Source organism: Adiantum capillus-veneris, chromosome 19 (genome assembly GCF_014529385.1).
Source record: "Adiantum capillus-veneris isolate H3 chromosome 19, ASM1452938v2, whole genome shotgun sequence".
Classification (NCBI taxonomy): Eukaryota; Viridiplantae; Streptophyta; class Polypodiopsida; order Polypodiales; family Pteridaceae; genus Adiantum; species Adiantum capillus-veneris.
In genome coordinates this window covers 1,518,886-1,530,079 of record NC_140949.1, presented here as the reverse complement: position 1 = coordinate 1,530,079, position 11,194 = coordinate 1,518,886, and the positions used below count along the sequence as shown (strand labels likewise).

At 42.9% G+C, this 11,194-nt stretch overlaps 1 pseudogene; it reads right to left on the bottom strand.

The window, feature by feature from the left end:
• Positions 1–1,798: 1,798 nt before the first annotated feature.
• Positions 1,799–2,337, bottom strand: LOC147433459 (tropinone reductase homolog At5g06060 pseudogene; annotated as a pseudogene).
• Between the last annotated feature and the right edge of the window lie 8,857 nt (positions 2,338–11,194).

Sequence of the window (11,194 nt, the reverse complement as noted above, 5' to 3'; positions counted from 1 at the left end):
TGACCATGCATTGGGACAATGAGGATCTAGACATGATTCACACTACGAGGGTTCTAGATAGCTAGATTGACGCTAGAGACATAAGACTTGATGAGAGAGCAACTGATTAAACTCCTAATAGAGCACCAATCAGTGGATATGAATCAAGAGATGTTGTATTATAGGAGCATAGAATATGAGAATGGTAGCAGAAACATAAATAATATCACCATCTCAAGTGGCAAAATGTGTTGCCAAAAAGTAAAATGGGTCGGGGGATCCATACACATATATGTCACTCTTTACGAAGTCTTACCATAGCCCGAGCGAGATTTCTTGAGCGAACTAACATTCGAGCGAATATCAAAGCTTACTTGCATTTCATTCCATGTCTTGCACATGTATTTGAGTGAATCTTTGTCTCTAGCCCCTTGCACAAACATGAAGGAACATACAAAACTCCTTGCTTCCAAATTATTTTTAAAAAGATTTACACGCTGATCAAGTGATTTGTGGAATGTATGATTCATGGTTGGTTGTGGGTCCTGTTTTTGGTTGCTAATTGAGAACTATTTCCTTTTCTCTCCACCTCTTAAGCGTGAAGTGGGAGGTAAACCACAAAAATGATAAACATGGTGTAGTCTACATGCTCTTTTTTTGGTTAAAAATAGTATTTTTTAAAAATCTAAAAAATCATATGTTCATGTCCTCGTTGTTTCTCACACCAAATAAAGTAAAATTGCGTTGTTGCCATTTGCGAATCAATAACCTTGTGAACTGTCTCTTAGCTTCCATACATGAGGGCCACAAATGGGCAATGCAATAAAGCGTTTGAAGAAAACTCTAGTCTAGTGTATCCTTACTGGCTAAAATTGCAAAAATTTTGACTACATTCCGAGCTTGTCGTCAAGAAAACTAGTAAAATATTAATTTTTCTAGTATAAATACTAGCAAGTGCTTTACATTTGACCTATGAGCCAAAAGAATTATTAAATGTGCCCACCGTGCGTCTTTATTTTCTTTCATTGGAAAAAATGTTCTTGGAAAGCCATGGTGTGATGTATTACCCATAACAAAGATACAATCTCCCAGTAGACCCCTGTATTGGCGTAGGGGCCTTGTGGGCAGTGCGACGTTTAGGGAGCAGATGCCGACACCTTGTGTACAGAGATAATTTATCCTCATGAGAACCCCTAAACACTAGGTGCAATACTCTGGAAAGATGCAAGTGTACGTGATTGAAAATCCCTTGTTTCATGCTTGACAAAAACAAGCTCCTCCAAGGTGGCCTTCACCATGCATGATAGCACCGATCACAATAGTGTTGCCTCCCCTCCATCACCATTTTATTGAATTGCTTTGAGAAGTTTTCTTTTCTTATATGTACATTTGGAAGCTAAGAGCCAAGAAGCGGCTTGGTTGGTCTGCTTATGAGAATTACCATTGCAATCTCGTGCATGAGTTCAAATCCCTCAAATGAACAAATGACTGCCAATGAATTCATGAACAAAGCTAAATACGCATCAATAAAACCAACATGGGGCAACGCGGAACCAACTCAACTCAAATCAAAAAGTCAATCACTAGTGGAAGGGTGCAAAAAAACTAAAAACATTACTTGCAAAGTGGAATTATTTTAAGAAATTGACATTGTCATGGTAGCATAATACATCCATCTCTCTCTCTCTCTCTCTCTCTCTCTCTCTCTCTCTCTCTCTCTCTCTCTCTCTCTCTCTCTCTCTCTCTCTCTCTCTCTCTCTCTCTCTCTCTCTCTCTCTCTCTCTCTCTCTCTCTGTGGACACTGAATACTCAGTAGATCTCAAGCATCTATAGGGAAGAATCCATTTACAAACATAGCACCACTGATTGTGATAAATTGACCATTCATAAATCCTGCAGTGGGGAGGCACAAGAATGCCACTGCAACTGAGGCAACTTCGAATGGTTCTTAAGCTCGCCTTAGAGGTGTCCAACATATAGTTTGCCTTGTTAATCCCTCGTCTTTAAGCACCAGGGAGCCACAATGGTTACTCGAATTCCATCCTTGGCCAACCACATGCAAGATTCTTTGCAATTGGATTCATAGCACCTTTACTTGCAGCGTACAGAGAACCAGAACAAATCGCAACAACACCTGTAGGCTACTATTGATGAAACAAAAACAACATTTCCCTTTCTCAATGCTTTTAGAAGAGGATGGGTCAGCTGAGCATTTTGATAGGATGACTGGAAATTCCTGGAAATGATCAGAGAGAAATCTTCTGCCGTGTACTCCATAGTAGGCTTTCTTATATTCATGCCCACATTATTCACCAGAATATTGAGCTTTCCATTGAAGGGTGAGGAAACATCACCAAAATAAGGCCGAGAGAGAGAGGTGTTGGGGTATAAAGCCCAATGTGGTCGCCCAGGTAAGTGGGCGGGCCGCCAGGTATGTACACATATTTTTTTCTAAAAACCTAATAAGAACTCACTATGCTCTACACATTACAGTAGAGCGATTTCACCATATCATCGTGCTCTTCTTTTCGAACTCTCTCTCGCGTCGCACTTCCGCTCGTACTCCTTCAACTGGTATCAGAGCTCAGATCGAGGCTCGGGGCAGCACTGCAGGAGGCTAGAGTCACCAACTCAGATTGGAGTGAAATTCGACAGGCGAAGACACGGCCTTAAATCTCGTGGGCAAGCCCAAAGGGCTTGGTGTTCTCAGAATTTCATTCTGAGGTCATCTCGGCCACCGTTCGGCTTTGACAAAGGTTTGTGCAGGCCATTTTCGAGTACGTGGTCTCAGCGGGTGCAAATCCGACTCTGCAAATTTGGGGTTTTTCGGCCTACGACTGCAGGTGCTGAGGATATCGACACTCCCAGAGTGTTGATTTGTGGCTGTCTACACATCAAAGGACGGGTCACAGTTCTTGGAGGCGTGTCACATACGACACGGGCGCATCTACACACAGGCTATAGGCGACATCCACTAGTTCATCAGGTAGCTTGTGTTTGCTGCTTGATATTCTAGATTTCATCCTGACATTGCAGGTACTTCCACATGGGCTGTATTGTCAGAGATGATGTATGTCTGTTGAGGGTTTGCTGGCTGTGAGTCACGCAGCAAAAAACCTCCGCAGCGGTTACAGCATATAGTGGGAAATTTGTGGATGTATGACTTTGTGGGAAGTCTATGTACTGTCAGATTTACTGCAGCCTTTGTTGAGGGTCGAGTGAGGTTTTATTGAGCTAGGGGATTCTCGAATGTTGAGATCCTTTTGGTGATACAGGTCTTGGAGCAATCCCTCGAGCACCCTTAGATAGGCAGCTAGGATGTATTGACTGTGAGTTAGACACTTGGGATTGCATCTTTGCTTTACTGCCATTGAGGCATTGTCGCAGTCTATGCTTACAGGACAGTGAGAGACAGTACAGGTGCAGGACAGGTTTACCCGCAGCTTACAGTGTCAGAGAGACGGTGTTTTTTGAGCTGTTTTTTGGTCTGTTTTTAGTACACCAGAGCCATTTTACAAAGGAGACTCTGCCAAAATTTCTACAAAATCTGAAGCTTTCTTGGTTCATTTGACAGGTTGATATTGGTTCAGAGGTCAGTTTACAGGGGAAACTCGGCCGAATTTTTCCCAGAAAAGTAAACTACTGTGAAGCGTAGCTATGGCTCGATCACAGGACACTGCTCTTTACAATATCAAGAAGCTGGATGGAACCAATTTCCCATTGTGGAAGAGGCAGATTTGGCATGTGTTGGTACAAAAGAAGCAGATAAAACCTATAAAGCTCAAGGGGATAAAACCAGAAGATATGGACGAAGATGAATGGAGCGAAATGGATGAATTGGCACTTTCTACCATTATGCTGACTTTGGCAGAAAGCGTTTACTTCAATGTAGCAGACGAGATGTCGGCTTATCAAGCATGGTTAAAGCTGAGTGATCTTTATGAGAAGCAGAGTGCAGCTTCACAGGTATACTGGCTTAAGAAGCTTGTTGACTTGAAGATGAAAGAAGGGACACCTATGTCCAATCATCTGAATGAATTCAACACAATCTATAGTCAGATGTCAGCTCAAGGTGTCAAGTTTGATGAACCTGTTAGAGCTATGTTCCTGTTGATCACATTGCCGGAAAGTTGGGACACTTTTCGCACAGCTTTGAGTAATTCTGCACCTCCAGATGGTTTGAACATAGCAAGTGTAGAAGGAAGTCTGCTTACTGAAGAAACCAATAGAAAGACAATGGAAAAAGGCAAAGGAATAGCCTTAGTTGTCAGGGGAAGGACCAAAGAAAAGTACAAAGGTGGAAAGAGGAATCAGTCTCGTAGCAAGTCCCGCAGTGCTAAAGGCAAGAGTGACATAGAATGCTACCATTGTGGCAAGAAGGGTCACATGAAAAGAGACTGCAGAGAATGGAAAGCAGAAAAAGGCAAAGAGAAAGCTGAAGACCATGGTGAGAAGAACAAGTCCTGAGTGAAGATTCAAGAAATAAATGTGACAAGCACTGTTGCAGAGGATGATAGTCTAGTGTCAAGAGACTTGAAGAATACAATGGACTCAGCTCTTCTTACAGCATCTGATGGAAATGCAGTGAGTGACTGGATTATAGACTCAGGGGCATCACTTCATGTGTCTCCAAACAAGGAGTGGTTTACCTCTTATGTGAGTACTAAAGATCATGTTCGTCTAGGCAATGGGCAGACATGTGAGATCTTAGGTGTTGGAGATGTTCAATTGAAGTTTCAGAATGGCTCTTCTTTCACGCTGAAGAATGTGAGACATGTTCCCGCAATTACAAAGAGCTTGATCAGCACAAGTTTACTTGATGATGCTGGCTACGTCACCACTTTTGGACAGAACATGTGGAAGATATCCAAGGGTTCTATGACAGTAGCACATGGAGTAAAGTTTGGAGGACTTTACATGATTTATGTATCAAATGTCTCTAAAAATGTAATCAATGTAACCGAGCAGCCGAACGTTTCTTTGTGGCATAGCCGGTTAAGACATATGTCCAAGAAGGGAATGGAAATATTGTCTCGTTCTGGTTATTTGCTTGGCTTTTCATTTAATTATTTTGAATTCTGTGAACATTGTCTGTATGGTAAGCAAACACAGCAGCCACATAAGCATAGAAGCAGTAGAAGAGATACACAGTTGGCACTTGTTCATAGTGATTTGTGTGGACCTATGCCTAGCCTATCTCTAGGGGGAGCTTCTTACTTTATGACATTTATAGATGATTACTCGAGGAAAGTATGGGTTTACTTTCTCAAGCACAAGGATGAAGCGTTTAGTGTTTTCAAAACATTTGTGACTGTGCGCTCCTTGCCGCACTGTCGAAGCAAGGGACTTGCCAATACACCGTGTGTGAGCCACAAACGGCTCCAAGCACACAACAAGCCTAAACTAGCAAGCTCAAGAAAACAAAGGGTGTGTCACTCACCGCTCTACGTTCGCCTTCGTGGTGGATTCCTCGCCGCGATGAAGAAGAAGCTGCAGTCGTGCCGCGCTCAACCACTTCGCCGCCGCCGTGCCTTCGTAATGCTCGATCACACACACACTCTCCCTCTCTCTCTCTCTCTCTCTCTCTCTCTCTCTCTCTCTCTCTCTCTCTCTCTCTCTCTCTCTCTCACACACACACACACACACACAAGGAGGTGAAGAAGAAGAAGATGGAGATGGAGCAAGAGCACTCTTCAATTGCACAAATGAGAGAATGAGTAAAAATTAGGTTTAGTTGGCTTTTATAGGAGCTCACCCCATTCACACTTGGGCGCCCATGCTTAACCAACTAATCCCTTGAATGTCCAAGTTAAAGTGCGCCTCTCATCGACGATCACTCTTACCCTTTTCCTATTGGACCGACAAGCCCGGTACCTGACTCTACCAAATACATAATACACGTCCATCGTAGGTGATAGGGTGTCCGTGTGCCGTGAGGGTTAACATGCCCCCCTTCCTGATGTAGATTCCGTCCTCGGAAGCTATTGAGTTGAAGCTGGTTCGTCGAGGTGGAAGATCATTTGAGATGAATGTCCTTAGCCTTCTTCAGTCACTGCAAAATCAAACAACATTGGCACAGTAATGGCATTCTCTTAAAAAGCATATGCAGTTTTAGGTAGACACATTGATTGGTCAAAGAATTTCAAACAATTTGTTAGCAATGAACATTAAATTGCAATGAAATCAAATGCATAAACAGATGTAAAAGGTAAAAAATTAAACAAGTCTGGGGTCGCTAATTTGACGGTCAAAAAGCACTAGAGATCGAATATTAATACCATGGGTAAGCTTCTTAATTTTCAGTGGTCAATTAAGTTGTTTAATCGCGAGAGCCAAGTATTCATGTTCGAGGGCTGACTAGAGGCTATATCTAGAAAACCTTGTAGTTAAGCTACCATAAAAGGAATTTCTCATGAAATCATCGCCTGACTGATTACTTTTTCTTTGACCCCCCAAAGTCTTTTCACATTGATTCAATTATGATGTGTGTGCTTATTTTGTATGCCTTGGATTTTTTGCTTTTCAAGGAAAAGCGCCCACACTGGGAACCTCTAGGGCTCTAGTACCATAGGCAATACATGTGAGTGAAGTAACAATTCAAGCCAGGATTTCTCTTCCAGCATAAGATTTTACATTGTGGCACTTTGATTTTTTGTTTGTTCATTTTCAGCATTTTAATTTTGTAACTTTGGGGGGTCATATAACACTGTTACACTCCCCAGGCTCATCACATTAGTAAACTCCCTTTATAATACTTAAGCTAAAGGTCGATAGGGTTAAGCCCACTAGAAAGCCCTAGTACATTTCATACAATGCTGCCTAAATCGGATTAAGAACCTAAGTAACCATTGCTTATTAGGAAGGCATTCCCCATGGTATTAAGAGAAGATTTCTAACACCTAACTTGGTCAAACTAGCTTAGTCGGACTGCTTGATTTTTACACCTAAACAAGTGATTATGACAAAACATTACATTGAATTAAATGTTTGATACTAAGCAAATGCACTGAATATTATGCTACCAATCACAATCAAAGCAGACAATCATAGATGCAAAAAGATAACGGCAATGCTAATGGACAAGAAACACCTGTTTGTGTTGATGGTCGTGCTTGATTTGAAGGTTCCATGAAGGTCCAAACCCTATTAATAGCAACACGCTCCTGTACACACTATGAAATACAAACAATACCTCTAGGAGGCACATCAGTGGGAAAAGAGATCTTTGCTAATCACTCAACTCTAAAACAGAAACACTCCTATCGTACTAATCTTACCTTACCCTCCATCACTCAAGTGATGAGGATCAAAGGTGTATTATGGCATAGGTTTCTGTTTCACTGTACCAGATGTGACATGTGTAGGTCTGAGTCAATGTTTTGACTTTAATGTGCATACTCGTTTGCTAATTTCTCTTGCTCTTTATTTTTTGTTTTTGTGAGTATAAAGCTTTATATGTACATTCCCTAAGATCGGAGATTAAGAGGTCAGGGAAAAAGGTTGAGAGGGAAACAAGTGAATGATGGCTGTCCACAAACACTCCCCCCTTCCTTGGGTAGATCATACCGTTTGAAATGAGCTTGCCACCCTTTGAAACCAATTGTTCCAGTTGGTAATAGGTGAGGATTTTTGCCAGTAGTTTTCTATTACCCTAGGTGCCTTGTCAAGTTGCAAGGGTGGTAAGGTACTCTCCCAGGATCGAACTTGAAGTGGTTCATCAGGTGATTCTTGAACACTGGGAGGTGTGGATTCTTTTGTAGCTTCATTGAGGTCCATTACTATAGATGGAGGCTGTGTAGAAGCTTTTACCTCTATGGATGTATTACATGAGGAGCTAGAAGCTTCATGGGACTCCCCCCTTCCTGAGCTAGGTGGAACAAATCCTTCTTTCTTTGGTACCCAAACTAGCTCGGGAGCAGGTGTGTAGCATTCTGTGATTTTTTTCTTTCCACGATCATTGATTCGTTTTGGAGCTACGGGATTGGGCTCACTTGGGTCAGGTGATAGGTAAGAGCACAATCTACGTTTTGGCACCCAGATTTGATCATTTCCTTGATAGTATCCTTGGGCTTCCAATAGTCGTTTAGGAATCCAACGCAGCATTTTCTTACTTTTCTTGGAGCGAGTGGTACGTTTCTTACAAGGCTTCTGTTTTTTAGCACTAGCTATGGTCACTAAAGAAGCTTTAGGGACCCACTTGTATGTTTTCTTCGTTACATTAGGATGAGTCTTGTCGGAAGCGATATGCATTGCTTGTAGCATATTTAAGGGTATAGGCATTTCATCCCCCTCAGGTGTTACCCAGGTCGTCCCCCTATTTCCCCAAGTGTCTATGGTTGATGCTAGGTGGACCCAATCCACATTGTCCGACTCAGTCATCCCAGGTAAGATATCCATATAAGGAGAATCTTGGCCAATGTCTGTATCCTTCTTACAAGTGTAACAATATTGTAGTGGGGCCGAGTGAACTGTGGTGTCAGAGCGATGATCAATAATGGTTTTACTCCCTAAGGGGTGTACCTTACCAGTCACCAAATCCACTCTAAGGACAGAGTCTTGGAATTGCAAATAGACATGATTTTTAGACCAATCATGAACCATTTGTGCTTCCCTCATGAATGGTCGTCCTAAAATCATTTCATATGACATAAGGTGTTTAGAGAAATCCATTACAATGAACGTATGTCGTACCTTGTGTCCTAGAACTTTGATCTTAAGATCCTTGAGCATCCCCATAGGTTTGGCTATGGTACCATTTGCCATCTTTACCACAATGTTAGTAACACTGAGGCGGGGTTTTCCCATGGATTCCCAACAATCTTTTGTAACGATGCTAACTCCCGCACCACCATCAAGAATTCCCTTTATAGTTAATCCCTTGGTAGTGATGGGTAGGGTCGCATTAGACTCGTCGCCTTCAAAATACTGCCCTAATTCGTTAATGGGTACCTCAATCACAGACTCGTGTCCATCTAAGTCAAGTGATTGCACATGATTTTCCTCATCAATCATAATCGAGTCAGGCCTATTTGGTTGCGCAAACTGCGGTAATCCCATTCGTAGCTCTCCGTTAAGGAATGCTCGAAGTGCAAGGAATAACTCAGGATCTCCATACAGCTTTGCTATGATCGTGGTTCGGACCTCAGAAGACATGAAGTCCACTAGTTTGGCAACATTCATTGGCGTTTTGCAGGGTGTAGGTCCTTCACTAAGAACTGGTGAGGATGGAATCTCATATTCCTCAATGGGATCAGGTATTCCTTCGTTAAACATCCTTTCCAACAAGAAGGGTGTATGCTCACTTTCTGATGTCCCGTCCTCACTCCCTTCTTGGATGATACTAGATATGGCTAACGGTCTATGGTTCATGTGGGGTGGATGAACTTGTGTGGGAAACACTGTGTCATGAATTTTGACCTGCATGGGTTCTGGTTCTAGTTTCCTTTGAGTCTCCTCCACTAAACCTCTTAGATGTTTCACCTGCTTAATCTCGTCTACTGGGTTTGGGTACGTCCCAATCTTCTTTTTACGATTCTTTCCTTTTTTCCCCTGCGGTTTATCTTGGGGGTCTTGGATTGGATTTGGAAACACTTGTGGTGTTTTCAGAGGCTCTTTATGGTTTTCTCTTATTCGGTTTTCATTTGGTTCCATGTTACGGTTTTCTGTGTCGGTCTTTCCCCTTGTGGTATTGGTTCTAGTCTCCATTGTCTCGACTGAATCTGAATCATCCTCGAGGTCATTCATATACACGGGGTCATCTCCTGTTCCTATGTTTGTTTTGGAACTTGGCTTTGAATTTTCCGTATTCTGCGACTTCTTCCTTCGTGTCTTCTTTTTCTTTGCTTGGATAACTGACGCGGTATCTCTCTCTTCGATGATATGTCCTGGCCCTTGAAGCATGGACCGTGTAATCGCATAAGCGGGTGCGACGGGTGGTATTGGCGATGTCACACTAGCAATTTCGACCAAATTCAGGGGTGTGATTTTAGGCGCATTTGGGTTATAGGGGCATTGGGCAATCAAGTGATCTATGCCACAACGATTACATGTGAGTATTGGCATTGCAGACGTGCTCCCTTGATTCATTTGCATCTGTGCAGCATTCTTTTGCAGCCTAATAGGGCACTCCGCTGCTCGATGTGGTCCACCACACTCGTAGCATTGAAGAGGTGGCCTCCTAGCCTGGGTGTTGATATTTTGACCTCTGGATGCGAGAGCAGTAGCTTGATAAACCGGCTTGACTTGTCCCCAACAATCTTCCATGTAGTATATAGGACACTCTTCCAATGTATCAAGTCCGTAGGCAATACTAGTGTCTATTTCCTCCTCACAGCCATCTGCATAAGCATTTGATGGCTCGCAACCCACTTGGTTCATAGGGGCGACTCTTGGATGCGGGGGCTGCGGTCCTAGCACAGGAGGTGGTAGCGGTGTAGCTTGTACAACATTTTGAGATCTAGGGACCATGTGTTGCGGTAGTTGCTCAACAGGTAGAGTAGGCATCAATACAGGAGCTCGAGGCGCATCCGTCCAGGCTACAGGTGGTCTATTTGCCATCATACGTTTGATCATTAAACAATCCTTAGCTTGGTGACCATACCTACCACATGCGTTGCAAGTTCCATTAAATTTTACTCTAAACATAGGGCACTCACTAGTGCTATGTGGACCTAAGCAAATGGAACACCATTGTTGCTCCCTTCTTGGATACATGTGACTATTTTGAGGGGGTCGATTATCCTTAAGAGACTCTTGGATTGCCTTGGTGAGGTCTGTCAAGAATGTCTCAAATACCTTTGGCTCATTGGCAATGGGCTTTGCAGTCATGGGTTCATACTCAATGGCTTGTGAGCTAGTGGATCTCGTGTCGGTAGACACCCTCATGCCTGGTATCATCAAGTTGTCCTCTAATTGGATTGCATTGGCAGTGACATCTTCCCAGGTTGTGATACCTCTAATCACTAGTCCATTATAGATTCCTTCATTCCTCAACCCTCGAATGAATCGATCAAGCAGTTGGTTATTGTTGAAGCGCTCATGTACAGGGCAACGAGAGTTTAAGTGCTTTAGACGACTAATGAAGTCCCTTACTGACTCTCCTTCCTTACGTTTGGCCTTCTGTAGCTGAGATGCTACACCCCAAAGCACACCTTCTCGTATGTACTCCTTTAGAAACAACCTTCGAAGGGTAGGGTAGATTGTTTTCTCGTCCACC